The sequence below is a fragment of the Octopus sinensis genome, linkage group LG1, assembly GCF_006345805.1.
Source record: "Octopus sinensis linkage group LG1, ASM634580v1, whole genome shotgun sequence".
Lineage (NCBI taxonomy): Eukaryota > Metazoa > Mollusca > Cephalopoda > Octopoda > Octopodidae > Octopus > Octopus sinensis.
Genome location: NC_042997.1, coordinates 115,690,606 through 115,705,605, shown reverse-complemented (window position 1 = coordinate 115,705,605; position 15,000 = coordinate 115,690,606). Strand labels below are relative to the sequence as shown.

The 15,000-nt window shown below is 39.5% G+C and overlaps 1 long non-coding RNA gene and 7 other non-coding genes across 8 annotated transcripts; 5 read left to right on the top strand and 3 right to left on the bottom strand.

The window, feature by feature from the left end:
* Positions 1–135: 135 nt before the first annotated feature.
* Trnap-cgg lies at positions 136–207 on the bottom strand. The gene has a single exon. It is a non-coding gene; the product is annotated as a tRNA-Pro (tRNA).
* Positions 208–2,799: 2,592 nt separating this feature from the next.
* On the bottom strand, positions 2,800–2,871 carry Trnap-agg. The gene has a single exon. It is a non-coding gene; the product is annotated as a tRNA-Pro (tRNA).
* A 570-nt stretch (positions 2,872–3,441) lies between these two features.
* Positions 3,442–3,513, top strand: Trnap-agg. Its single transcript has one exon. It is a non-coding gene; the product is annotated as a tRNA-Pro (tRNA).
* Positions 3,514–3,707: 194 nt separating this feature from the next.
* On the bottom strand, positions 3,708–6,102 carry LOC118766368. Its single transcript, XR_005002303.1, has 2 exons — positions 6,013–6,102; positions 3,708–3,774 (listed from the first exon to the last, which is right to left on the bottom strand). It is a non-coding gene; the product is annotated as an uncharacterized LOC118766368 (long non-coding RNA).
* Trnap-agg lies at positions 4,884–4,955 on the top strand. The gene has a single exon. It is a non-coding gene; the product is annotated as a tRNA-Pro (tRNA).
* Positions 6,103–7,698: 1,596 nt separating the features above from the next.
* Trnap-agg lies at positions 7,699–7,770 on the top strand. The gene has a single exon. It is a non-coding gene; the product is annotated as a tRNA-Pro (tRNA).
* A 3,320-nt stretch (positions 7,771–11,090) lies between these two features.
* On the top strand, positions 11,091–11,162 carry Trnap-ugg. The gene has a single exon. It is a non-coding gene; the product is annotated as a tRNA-Pro (tRNA).
* A 1,231-nt stretch (positions 11,163–12,393) lies between these two features.
* Positions 12,394–12,465, top strand: Trnap-cgg. Its single transcript has one exon. It is a non-coding gene; the product is annotated as a tRNA-Pro (tRNA).
* Positions 12,466–15,000: the final 2,535 nt, after the last annotated feature.

The following is a 15,000-nucleotide window of genomic DNA, read 5'->3' as shown; positions in this document are numbered from 1 at the left end:
GAAATTCATGCATGACAAGAAAGTTATTGATTATCCTCTAAACATATTGATTCTCGTAGATACAAAAGCTGAGGATTCACAGAGAGAATAAAATGAGAGAAGCATGAGATAAAAAGTATTGCCTAAAGTAAAAGAGGGCTCGTCCGGGATTCGAACCCGGGACCTCTCGCACCCGAAGCGAGAATCATACCTCTAGACCAACGAGCCAATTCTTGAACAAAGGGCACGAGTTTCACCTTTTTCATTTGAATATAATATCTGCATCGCTATTTCCGAATATGACTGACCGTTATCTTTCATCTTTGTAACTTGTTTCACCAATTGTCAGTCGTTGTGGAAGGATGGCAAATGCAAACACACTCGTAAGGATTTTTTCTACATAAAACCGCGATAACTGCGACCCATCAGAGAAATGAGCGCCGTAAGGTGGGATGGCTGTTGCAGCGGATGTCGCTGGCGATTCTCTGCGGCAATGCTTTTGGAATCATGCTCGCGAGGTGCAGTTGAACAAGCCATTTAATCTGGGGTGCACAATCCACCCCACCACCATCTTCAGCTGCTTAATATCGCCACCCATTGTTTCTTTTCCTTTATTTCTTCGGTGAAGTAGTTATGGTTCCTTCGCCCAAATAATTTGAGCATTTATACTTCTAACGTTTTATTTTCATTTGTAATTTATTATTCAAGGTCTCGATTCTCGGTTCTGATTGATAGACCTTGTACTGATTGTAAGTTCGTGGGCCATGGATTTGAATGCAAACCAGGCGAACCTTTCATCTTTTCAATGGAAGGAGTCATATTTGGAAACAACATACAGAAAATGGAAAATAAATGTCTTTACAACTGTATCAGCCATCACGGTTACAGCTGGTCGGAATTGTCGACACAGAAAATGCATTTAAATAAATTTAATAATCTCAAAGCCGTTATCAGAATTGGTTTGTTGGTCTAGGTATATTATTCTCGCTTTGGGCGTGAAGGCCACGAGTTCGAATCCCCGGCGAGTACATGTCTGTTTTTATACAATGTTTTTTTTTATATCTCATGGTTCTTTCGTTTTATTCTCTCAACTTTTGTATTTAACATGAAATCAATGTCTGTATATGGCAATCTAAATCCTTCTTTCTTTTTCTGTTTCGCACAAAACAGCCCATCATAATTTTCGGCTGCATGAAGCCCCGTGTTCGGATCTAGTCTGATCGCAGTCTAACGGCTAAAACAAGTAAAAGACGATAGATAGAAGAATAGGCTTTATAATAAATTCGACAAGGATAGAGATACGGACGGCAGTTTTTAACGTGAACAAAGGCAGGTATTTTGCAATCATTTTAAAGAAAAAATGAGGGGGGCTCGTCCGGGATTTCTCGCACCCTAAGCGAAAATCATAACCCTAGACCAACGAGCCAACTTGCTGTCTGTGCATTTGAACCACATATTTGATGGTTTCAATTCTTAAACCGCGTGGAACGTTGTGTTCCTGAGTAAATCACTTCAACTCACTTTGCGCTGTGATTACTTCGACACCCGACGCGTGCTACACCGTGCACCTGTTCAGGCAACGTCGATTTGAAGGAAGGACAGAGCCAATGTACAGGTCAGACCTTGCATCACCATAAACAAATCATCTGTGAAGGTCGTTCAGTAAAATCTCATCACTCATACGTCGTCTTAAATATATATATATATATATCTACCCACAATTTGTTAAAAATAAATAACGAAACAGGAGTGGCTGTGTGGTAAGTAGCTTGCTAACCAACCACATGGTTCCGGGTTCATTCCCACTGTGTGGCATCTTGGGCAAGTGTCTTCTACTAAAGCCCCGGGCCGACCAATGCCTTGTGAGTGGATTTGGTAGACAGAAACTGAAAGAAGCCTGTCGTATATATATATATATATATATATATATGTATGTGTGTGTATGTGTTTGTGTGTCTGTGTTTGTCCCCCTAGCATTGCTTGACAACCATGCTGGTGTGGTTACGTCCCCGTCACTTAGCGGTTCGGCCAAAGAGAACGATAGAATAAGTACTGGGCTTACAAAGAATAAGTCCCGGGGTCGATTTGCTCGACTAAAGGTGGTGCTCCAGCATGGCCACAGTCAAATGACTGAAACAAGTAAAAGAGAAAAGAGTAAGAGTAAACAATAGGGACATAGCGGTACGTGAGTCTTAGCGGTCTACCAGTATGATTCTGTTTTCGGGGGCGACAGGCCGCGGGTTCGTGTTCAATACCATCTGAACTTTTTGTCGCTTCACTTTCATTCACATTTCATAAATAAAGGGTAAAGCATCCGAAGAATCTAGTGGTGATCCTGTCGTTAAAATGGAGTATAAACACTTGAAACGGTGTTGCCTACCTGACCCATAGCATTTATTGCAGTGTAAGGCGGCGAGCTGGCAGAATCTTTAGAACGTCGGGCGAAATGCTTAGCGGTATTTCGTCTGTCGCTACGTTCTGAGTTCAAATTCCGCCGAGGTCGACTTTGCCTTTCATCCTTTCGGTGTCGATTAAATAAGTACCAGTTACGCACTGGGGTTGATATAATCGGCTTAATCCGTTTGTCTGTCCTTGTTTGTCCCCTCTGTGTTTAGCCCCTTGTGGGCAGTAAAGAAATAGGTATTTCGTCCTTTGTAAACCAAGTTTACAAAGAATAATTCCAGGGAGTTGATTTCTTCGACTAAAAGGCGGCGTTCAGCATGACCACAGTCAAAATGATTGTAACAAGTTAAAAGGATAAAAGAAAAAGAATAAGAGAATAATTCAAGCCATTAAAAAAAAAAAAACGAAACGAAAATCGGGCTCGTCCGGGATTTGAACCCGGGACCTCTCGCACCCTAAGCGAAAATCATACCCCTAGACCAACGAGCCAACTGACGAAAACGAAAGCTTTTACAATGAACAAAAGGCTTAGCGGTATTTCGTCCGGCTTGACGTTCTAAATTCAAATTCTGCCGAGGTCGACTTTGCCTTTCGTCTTTTCGTGGTTGATAAAATAAGTACCAGTTGAGCACTGGGGTCGATGCAATCAACCTAGCCTTCTCCCGAAACTGCTGGCCTTGTGCTAAAAATTTGATGCCAATATCTTTTCACTGACAGTTTAACCAGTGTTAAAACTGTATCGGTTTGTCTACTTACCACACAGCCACTCCTAAGTACAGGGGTCGATTTGTTTGGCTAAAAAGTCTTCAAGGCGGTGCCCCAGCGTGGCCGCATTCTATTAACTAAAGCAAATAAAAAGTAGAAAAATAAAAGATAAGCTGCAGATTTTGTATAACACTATTATGACGGATTAATAATTACAACAAACCGATCATAGAACATTGCAGTCTATCACAAATGATGCGTTCTTTAGATTAAACTAGATGGACATAAGAGCGAGTGGGATTTCAGAGCTTTCAGTTTTAGTGTTCATTGTAAAAGCCTTCGTATTCATCAGTTGGCTCGTTGGTCTAGGGGTATGATTTTCGCTTAGGGTGCGAGAGGTCCCGGGTTCGAATCCCGGACGAGCCCAATTTTTTTTCTTTTTTATAAAAATTTATTTATTAAATGACTTGATATACTCCTGTAGCATATATCCTTGTATTCTTGTCTGAGTTTATATCCCTCTTGAATTTACAATTTTTTTTTATTATCTTTTATTTGTCAGTAATTTTTTTAATGGCTTGGATTACTCTCTTATTCTTTTACATTCTTTTATCGTTTTAACTTCCTTCAGTCATTTTGGCTGGGGTCATGCTGGAGTACCGCCTTTTAGTCGAAGAAATCGACCTCCTGGAGTTGTTCTTTGTAAACCTGGTACTTATTCTGTCGGTCTCTTTTTGCCGAACTGCTAAGTTACAGCCTTTCGTCTTTTCGTGGTTGATAAAATAAGTACCAGTTGAGCACTGGGGTCGATGCAATCAACTTAGCCTTCTCCCGAAACTGCTGGCCTTGTGCTAAAAATTTGATGCCAATATCTTTTCACTGACAGTTTAACCAGTGTTAAAACTGTATCGGTTTGTCTACTTACCACACTGCCACTATTGGAAGACAAACACAGATACAAACACAAATATATACATACATATGTATAACACACACCACACACACACACACACATACATACACACAACACACACACCACCACACACACACACACACACACACACACATATTATATATATATATATATATATATATATATATATATATATATATATACGACGAGCTTCTTTCAGTTTCGTTTACCAAATCCACTCTCAAGGCTTTGTCGGCCCGAGGCTATAGTAGAAGACACTTGCTCAAGGTGCCACGCAGTGGGACTGAACCCGGAACCAAGCAAGCTTTTACCGCAAAGTCACGCTAGCGCCTATTCATCTTAAAACTCCCGCTCGTTTCTAGATCCTTGTAGAATTTACGATAAAGCCTATTCTTTTATTTTTCGTCTTTTAATTGCTTTAGCCACTGGACTGCGATCATGCTGGAGCACTGAAGGGTGTAGTCGAATGAATCCACTGTACTTATTTTTAGTGTCTAATATTTATTTTATCGGTTTTCTTTCACCGAACCGCTATATCACGGCGAGGTAAACAAACCAACAACAACTGTCAAGCGATAGAATGTTGGCGCCAAAGGCAAACACATACATACTCCCACGCATATGCGCACACACACTCACACTCACACATACACCCACAAAAACAAAGAGATAGAGAGGGACAGAGAGAGAGAGGGGGAGAGAGAGAAAGGAGGAGAGAGAGACAGAGAGACAGAGAGAAGTACAACAGCTACACACCAGGCTATTATTATAGAAGATACTTGTTTAAGTGCCACTCCAGGAGACTGAACTCGCCACTACATCATTACAATTACTAGATAATTTTCATTTTAGGTTGTCAGTTGGCTCGTTGGTCTAGGGGTATGATTTTCGCTTAGGGTGCGAGAGGTCCCGGGTTCGAATCCCGGACGAGCCCATTAATTTTGTGGGTTTTTTTACTTACACTTCTGATACTATACTTTTTAAAACTTTGTTTTTTATTTCCCTGACCCAAATTTTAATTCTGTATATTTCTATGAGTTACTTTCACCTTGAAACTTTTTTGCAAAGATTTTTCAACATAGGCGTAGGCGTGACTGTTTGGAAGAAGCTTTCTTCCCAACCACATGGTTCTGGGTTCAGTTCCACTGCGTGGTACCTTGGACAAATGTCTTCTACTATAGCCTCGAGCCGACTAAAGCCTTGTGAGTGGATTTGGTTGACGGAAGCTGAAAGAAGCACGTCATATATATATATATAAAACGTTTCTGCCAGCTCGCCGCCTTAAAGAGAAAATATAATGGGAGAACCATGAGATAAAACGTATCGTCTATAACAAACGTAGGCTCATCCGGGATTCGAACCCAAGACCTCTCGCACCGAGAACCATACCTTTAGATCAACGAGTCAATTACCAGCGTTCCTTCCGTTACCTTTATTTGAAGATACTATCTGTATCGATAAGGCGGCGAGATAGCAGAATCGTTAGCACACCGGGTTAGCGGTATTTCGTTTGTCTTTACGTTCTGAGTTCAAATACCGCCGAGGTCAACTTTGCTTTTCATACTTTAGACAAGAAAGTTAATGATTCCTACTGAAGGTTTTTGATTTGAGACCGGATATGTAAGTTGAATATTCAGACAGGAAAGAAAATAGAAAAACAAAAAACATGATATGAACATTATTTAATGAAAACGACGAGGATCTCTCGCACTTAAAGCAAGAATAATGCCCCTACTTTTAGCGATGTCGGCGCTTAAATTTCTTTCGATATATTTTCACGGAGTTTTAGCCGGTGTTAAAAACTATATCGGTTTGATTGATTTTTCGGTCTGGCATTCGGTATTTGGCTACCTCTTTCTGGTGATCCGCAATATGGTAAAATCACGTGATACAACAGTGCCACCTACCGGTGCTGATGAAATATCGTCTACCGATATACTTTATTCTTTTATTTGACTGCGGCCATGCTGGAGCACCGCCTTTATTCGAACAAATCGACTTATTTTTTGTAAGCCTAGTACTTATTCCACCGGTCTCTTCAGCCGAACCGCTAAGTTACGGGGGCGTAAACACACCAGCATTGGTTGTCACAGACACAGAGACAGACAGACAGACAGACACACACACACACACACACGATGGGTTTCTTTCAGTTTCCGTCTACCAAATCCACTTACAAAGCTTTGGTCGGCCCGAGGCCATATTAGAAACACTTGGCCAAGGTGCCACGCAGTGGGACTGAACCCGGAACCATGTGGTTGGCAAGCAAGCTACTTACCACACAACCACTCCTATTGTTTGAGCTTTTAACCATTTAGCACTTAAATTGGCCACATCCGGCCCAAGTCTTTTACCTGGCCAGATCTGACCTCTCACACCTAACCTGCAATGCCATTATAGAAATAGACATTCACATCTTTGAAATCCCAAACTTACGGATAATATATTAATTTTAACAGCAAATTTAAATAAACAGATATTACTTTTGACAAAATGATCTGAATACTAGAGATAAGCACTTGTCTGCGCGAGGTAATTTCTCGGGATGTTTATCGGAGCCAACAGCGTTATAAACAATGCCTGGGTGTTAGGTTGGATGCGCTAATTAATATCTGTTACGAAAGATTCCGGTCAAACTAAAGCGTTTGACCCGAGCAAAAAAAACAAGAGAAAAATAGTGTAATAAGTGTAAAACTACTTGCTCTATACGAATATGACAAAAAAAAACGCGCGCTCGCGAATGTGGGTTGGAGAAAGGACTTGGAAAATTCACATCGTGAATGTTCCGAGCCGCCTCACCAGATCCAAGAAACAAGAAAAAAATGGTGTAATAGGTGTAAAACTACATGCTCTATACGAATATGACAAAAAACAAAAAAAATGCGCGCTCGCGAAAGGGGGTTGGGGGTGGGGGAGAGGTTTCGGAAAATCCACATCGTCAAACCATGGCCTTTAAATTATAGTGTTTGACCCGAGCTGCAAAAAAATTGTTTAAATAGTGTAATTGGTGTAAAACTACTTGTTCTAAGCGATTATCAAGAACATACACACACACACACACACCACACACACACACACACACATACACACACACACACCGAGTCCTCTCCCCCAACCCCCTTTCGCGAGCGCGCATTTTTTTGGTCATATTCGTATAGAGCAAGTTGTTTTACACCTATTACACTGCTTTTCTTTTTTTTTTTTGCTCGGGTCAAACGCTTTAGTTTGACTAAGATTCCTCTGTCGCTAACCGCTAATATATATTTTTTTTCCGCGCTGATAATTCCAACAATGACTGACTGAAATGTCTGCAAATATTGTAAAAAAAGTATTTCTTTCCTTTCTAGTATTATGTTTCCAAATACATCTCGTTCTATCGAATCGATGAAACGTTTGTCTGGTTTAAACTCATATCCGCTCTCCAGTACAGGGTCTATCAATGCGAACTGAGACTTTAGACCTTGAACAATGAATTATTAATTAGCCATAGATCATACATAAGACCATGATTAGTTAATAATTAGAATGAACAGATAAGAGAAGATTGCAGTCTGGCACAGATAACGTGTCCCGTTTTATTAAAATATCAAGTCATATAGTGAAATAAACACATATGAAAGTAAGTTGGATTTGAGAGGTTAGTATCTATAGTTTAGTTTCAATTACGTTTATCAGTTGGTTCGTTGGTCTAGGGGTATGATTTTCGCTTAGGGTGCGGGAGGTCCCGGGTTCGAATCCCGGACGAGCCCAATAATTTTCTTCATTTACACTTCTGATATACTTTTTAAAACATCATTTTCATTTCTGTAACTTAATTTAAATTTTAGTAAATTGAACGAGTTTGTGTTTTTGATATTTCGGATGTTTCGAGGGAAGCGAACAGGCAGAATCGTTATCACGCCGGACGAAGTGCTTAGCAGCATTTTGCCGTCTTTACGTTCTGAGGTGAAATTCTTTCACCCTTTCATCCTTTCGGGGCTGAAATAACTGGGAGTTGAGCGCAGGAGTCGATGTAATCTAACCTTTTCGCCCAGAACGTCGAACCTTGTTCCTATAGTAGAGAGGACATTTCTGATGTTTCAGAATATCTCCGGTTATTAATGAATAAAATAATTAACCGGTATTCATTTGTATTTTGAACCTGAGACATTTCGCATCCGAGAAGAAAGCCACACCTCTGAACCAATGGTTCTTAACCGGAGTCCATAAAAGAGTTTAGTGGGTCTACAAATGCAAAATAAAAATGGTGTCCACAATATTATTTCATTGGCCCGTGGAACGATTTTGCTGTGGATGTCTTCATTGCAAGAAATTAGCATGTTTCTCTCTCTGATGTTTCACATAGTTCACTGAAATGGTTCCGCCAAACTGAATATGCGACCAGCAAAATAATAATTTTGAAAGCAGTATCTGTAAAATTAACTTTCAACATCTATTGGCCATGGGAATAGTGACCTACCTAAAATAGTAACCGAGGGGGGTCCATAGATAAAAAAAATGTGGTTGAGAACCACTGCTCTAGACAAATGTCTTCTACTCTAGCCTCCGGCCGACCTAGGGTGATCGGACGGAAGCCCGCCGTATATATATATATATATATATATATATATACCAACGGTGGTGCCCCAGCATGGCTGCAGCTTTCGGGCTGAAACATTTTAAAGGATATATATATATATATATATATATTATATATATATATATATATATATATATATATATATATATATATATATCTGTGTGTGTGTGTGTGTGTGTGTATCTTATTTCTGTGTTTGTCGTCCGCAACAGCTTCGCAGCCGGGGTGTTGGTGTTTTTACGGTTGGTCAATACCAAAAACGACAAAATACGCACCTGACTTCAAAAATAACGAGTACTTGGATTGATGATTCGCTTGACTAAAATTGTAGAAGGTGCTGCCCCAGCATGGCCACAGTCTAATGACTGCAACAAGCAATAAATAGTGAATGTGTGGTAAGTAGCTTATTTACCAACCACATGGTTCCAGGTTCAGTCCCACTGCGTGGCACCTTGGGCAAGTGTCTTCTACTATAGCCTCGGGCCGACCAAAGCCTTGTGAGTGGATTTGGTAGACGGAAACTGAAAGAAGCCCGTCGTATATATGTATATATATATATATATATATATATATATATATATATATATATATATATATGTGCGGTGTGTGTGTTTGTGTGTCTGTTGTTTTTCCCCCAACATCGCTTGAACCGATGCTGGTGTGTTTATGTCCCCATTACTTAGCGGTTCGGCAAAGAGAGACCGATAGAATAAGTACTGGGCTTACAAAAGAATAAGTCCCGGGGTCGAGTTACTCGATTAAAAGCGGTGCTCCAGCATGGCCGCAGTCAAATGACTGAAACAAGTAAAAGAGTAAAAGAATAAAAGAGTATGTGTGCAAGGTGAGTTTCAGAATTTACTATTTCCCGTATATTTTCGAGCTTATTAGCAGTTGGCTCGTTGGTCTAGGGGTATGCTTTTCGCTTAGGGTGCGAGAGGTCCCGGACGAGCCCAACACGGTATTTCACTTTTTTTCTTTTATATATTTTTGCTATTTACATCAAATGCAATACTTTATTTTCCTTATACTTTCATCATTCCTGTTCTTGTCCTTTCGAGGGTCACACAGATTTAGCAACTGTTAGGTAAGGCTATCTGCCACTGGATTTGTAATACTGTATTTTTATTATAAACTAGAGATCCATTTTCTCCCCATCCCTCTCTCTACGTACGTTTGTGCGTGCGTGCGTGCGTGCGTGCGTGCGTACGTACGTAGTACATACATGCATCGTCTGCTTTTCCGTCCTCATTTCGTATACATTCGATGCTCTTTTCCAAGGAATCTAATGCTCTTGAGTTAGTTTTTCCTTGGGGCTGGCCAAATTGGAGCAATCTCAAGATTAATCAGCCGAAATTGCGAGGATGATCCGGTTCTTGACTGAAGATAAAAAGCTTCGAATTAGCCGGCTGCGTTTTTTCTATGTATCGTCTATCTGGCAGAATCGTTGTCACGCCGGACAAAGGGCTTAGCAGCATTTTGTCCGTCTTTACGTTCTGAGGTTAAATTCTTTCATCCTTTCATCATTTCAGGGCTAAAATAAGTAAGGGTTGAGCATAGGAGTCGATGTAATCGCCTAAACCTTTCGCTCATAACGTCGAACCTTGTGCCTATAGTAAAAAATATATTACTGACACACACACACGCGCGCACACACACACACCACACACACACCACACACACACACACACACACACACACACACACACACACACACACATATATATATATGTCTGTATGCCTCTTGGAGCTAATCAACGGCAGCATTCATCCTATTTTCCTGGACTACCATGTTAGCTTGGCGATAACTATTAATATCCAGTCCCGCTGCCGTATTCTCCTTTTGAGAGATTTAGGAATATTAATTTATATGTATGTATATTTATATATTAATATTTATATGTATGTATATAGTGTGTATATATACGTATATATATATGTGTTATATATATATATATAATATAGGTGTATATATATATATATATATATATATATATATATATATATATTATATATATACATACATACATACATACATACATACATATATATAATTATATATATATATATATATATTATATATATAATATATATGTATGTATGTATGTATATATACACATATATAATAATCTCTGCACGAGGTAAACAGCAACTGCACGACAATGTGAAGTATATTTGCCATATAAATGTGGTTAACCACTAAAGGTGGATGCTACTGTAGCTTGTAGCTTGTAGAAGATGTTCTCCTTGGGCTACAAGCTACAGTAACATCCACCCTTAGTGGTTAACCACATTTAGATGGCAAATATACTTCACATATGCACAGCATGGCCACAGTCTAGTGACTGCAACAAGCAATAAATAGTGAAATAGATACATATGTGTGCAAGGTGAGTTTCAGAATTTACTATTCCCCGTATATTTTCCGATTCATTTATTAATACTTGCTTTTTCAGGGGAAATATGATAATTTAGACTTTTGCTAGCAAGTGAGGCTCGTTGGTCTAGGGGTATGATTCTCGCTTTGGGTGCGAGAGGTCCCGGGTTCGAATCCCGGACGAGCCCTTTATTTTTGTTATAAATGTATTTTGTATTATATTTGCAACATAGAATTATGGTACTGAAATAAATCTGATACAGAATGAAAGCTCGTCCGTCTTCATGTTCGGTTTCAAATTCCCTTTGTCATTCAGCTTTTCGGGTTCGATAAAATAAGCACGATCTAAACGCTGGGGTCGATGTAATTGACTAACCCGTTCCCGATCATGCAACAGTTTTTATTTGGCCATCGTTACTATTAACACCAAAACGACCTGATCTACATACAAACTAACATGCATGCATGCTTGAAACTTGTCTTTTAAAAGGAAATAGGAAAATTTAGAAAGCTCGATAGTATTAGGCTCGTTGGTCTAGGGGTATGGTTCTCGCTTTGTGTGCGAGAGGTCCCGGGTTCAAATCCCGGACAGACCCTTCAGTTTCATTTTTTATAAATAAATAAATGAAAATTGCTGGTTCGAATATCCATACTTCCAGCGGATTTTATCTATTGCCTGGGGTTTTGGAACGTAACACCCGCGCTAATCGAAGGATCACTATATTCAATTCTCTTCACGTCCTTCATTTTAGCGCTTGAAATCTTTGTAGAGCGTTGAAACCAGCCAATTCCTACATATGCCTCATCACTTGCGGGGTAGTTTGTTGAGGAACAGTCAGACTATCTTGAGATAGATGACTGATTGTCGATAGCACAATTGTTTCTCGGTACCACGGGTCAGTCACAGATTGCGTGTATCAGTAAGCTTGCCGGGTAACATGTCACTCCTAGTATGTAATTATTGTAGTTGTTATTTGTAAAGGGCCAACACAGTTTGTGTTTATGTGCGATAATAAAATCTTGTGTTAAATGTTCGTGGGTGCTGTTCAGTTATTTCTTCGCGTAGCCCCAAATAACATTTTCAGTCGTCAACTCAACCAGGGATCATCTAAGACCAGCCCACAAACCCCCCGCCTCGCAACACTCTCAGACCCACTGCCCACATATTTAACACTAGGTGCATTAATTAAAACCGAGAAATTAAACTTAGAGACATTAAATTATTAATTAGTAATAAAACGTTTACAAGAACGAGAGTTGTTAATCACCAGAATCAATCTAGAAAAGAGAACTTCGGTCCAGCTCATACGATGTGGTCCGAATTTTTAAAATTCGAAGAGATGTGAAATAGAGACAACGTTTGTAAGTTGTGTATCAGAGTTTTCTACTTCTTACATATTATCACGGTTTCTTACGGTTGGCTCGTTGGTCTAGGGGTATGATTCTCGCTTCGGGTGCGAGAGGTCCCGGGTTCGAGTCCCGGACGAGCCCATAAATTTTTTATAAATATATAAAAAAATTAATAAAAAATTTATGGGCCCGCCCGGGAATCGAACCCGGGACCTCTCACACCTAAAGCGAGAATCATACCCCTAGACCAACGAGCAGCACCCCCTCGATTGGTGTAAGGTATCATATTCATTGTTAAAATATATGTGTGTGTGTTTATACTTTATTGTTGACAAACAAAGGCTGTAATTTTATTCAGCTGAATACACGTTATTGATTAGTTGAAATTACCGAAATACGAGAACTTTTGCGTGAAATAACTTTGTAAATATAAGTTTTTCTCAAAAACGCTAAGAGCCAAAGATGTTTTATATGACACATTCTACTAGTATCCGTAGTTTGAAAGTGTTTAGTTACATAAAATTATTTTTAAATCTGTAGGTCAATTGGTAAAGATCCAAGAAATCAAATACCGAATGAAAGCTCTACGCCATGATGCACGCAGATAAAACCTTATAGCCTCTTCCTTTCCGAAGTCTGGTTCTGAAGATGAGAAAACCACTGAGAAATGCATGCGTCAACCAATCAGGTTAGGTAATATTCCAAACTGTTTACAGAGAGCAATTTTCTCTGACAATAAATACAGTGAATGGTTTTATGGCGAGTTCGAATATACTTCAAACACTTTTTTTCATCAAACGCGAAGGATGTAAGTTAGATCTCACGTGATTTCAAATCAGGTCATAAAGTGCCGGAAGAAATGCCACTAAGCATTTTAGGCAACGCCCTAATAACTCTGTCAACCCATCACCCTTCTTATTTCGTAATAACGAGAATGTGTTCTAATGCGGCACGCTGGTTGAATTGTAGCACGCCGGACAAAATGCTTGGCGGCATTCGTCCATCTTTATGTTCTGTTTCAAATGCCTTCTAAGATTAACTTCGCCTTTAAGCGTTCCGGGATCGATAAAATAAGCACCATTTAAACACTGGGGTCGATGTAATCGATTAACTCGTTCCCGAAAATTCAAGCAAGTAGTCAACGTGAAGCCATCGCGTGATTCAATTTTCTAGAACTTACTTTCCCTACTCTTATATATAAAAAAAACAAACCCGCTTTGGACGCTTAAGCCCTTTGCAGAGCGTTGAAACCAGCCGATTCGTTCACATGTCTGACATGTCTTGGGGCTTGATTTTTCGCTTCGTGTGCGAGAGGTCTCGAATTCGAATCCCGGACGAGCCAAATAATTTACTTTACTTTTTGCTTGCTATTTAGATTACTTGCAATATTTTATTTTTCCTATAATTTCATCATCAACATCATCATCATAGATAAATAACGGAACAAGAATTCCGGCTTAGCGGTGAGGCGGGTGTTATAACGGAATTTCCATCTCCTTCAGAGATGACTATACAAAGACTAGGGGTCTCTTACTCCCAGCAGTTAAATGGCAGTGGACTCATCTTAGTTAGTTGGTCCTTCGACAGGTTTTGTTTTTCGTCCAACCGGGTGCCCAAATAAACCACACCTTCCTTATCACCCAGGCTTGGTAGTGTTGCCGGTTTAGTCGCTAACGGCCCGATCATACGACAGTTTTTATTTGATTACACGATATTAATATAATCAAAAATGACATAATATACATACATACATACATACATACATACATACATACATACATGCATGCATGCATACATACATACATACATACATACATACATACATACATACATACATACATACATACATACATACATACATACATACATGCATGCATGCACGCTTACTTGCCTTTTGAAAAGAAATAGGAAAACTTAGAACTTGCTCAAGTGTGACGTTCGTTGGTCTAAGTGGTATGAATCTCGTTTTGGGTGCGAGAGATCTCTTCACTTTTTAAAAAATATAAATAAGTAAAATGTTACTGTATTTTGAGCAAAGAATTATAGTAAACAATTGGTATCTTTAGTTGCAGGAGTGGCTGTGTGGCAAGTAGCTTGCTCACCAACCACATGGTTCCGGGTTCATTCCCACTGTGTGGTGCCTCGGGCAAGGTTTCTACTATAGCTTCGGGCCGATCAAAGCCTTGTGAGCGGATTTGGTAGACGGAACTGAAAGAAGCCCGTCATGTATATTGTATATATATATATATAATATATATATAATATAATATATATATGTATGTATGTATGTGTGTGTATATGTTTGTGTGTCTGTGTTTGTCCCCTCAACATCCCTTGACAACTGATGCTGGTGGGTTTACTCTCCCTAACCTAGCGGTATACGGCAAAAAGAGACGATAGAATAAGTACTAGGTTTACAAGAATAAGTCCTGGGGGCGATTTGCTCGACTAAAGGCGATTGCTCCATCATGGCCGCAGTCAAATGACTGAAACAAGTAAAAGAGAATAAAGAGATGTATCTGTATTCAACATATCTGCACTGTAGGGAAGAGATGTCTGAATTTATAAAATGAAGGATGCTGAAGCAAATTGAATAATAAAACAAATAAAAGCGGTCTTGTACAAAAGAAGAGGAACAATGGAACACGAACATTATGCATGGGATTCATCCAGGAC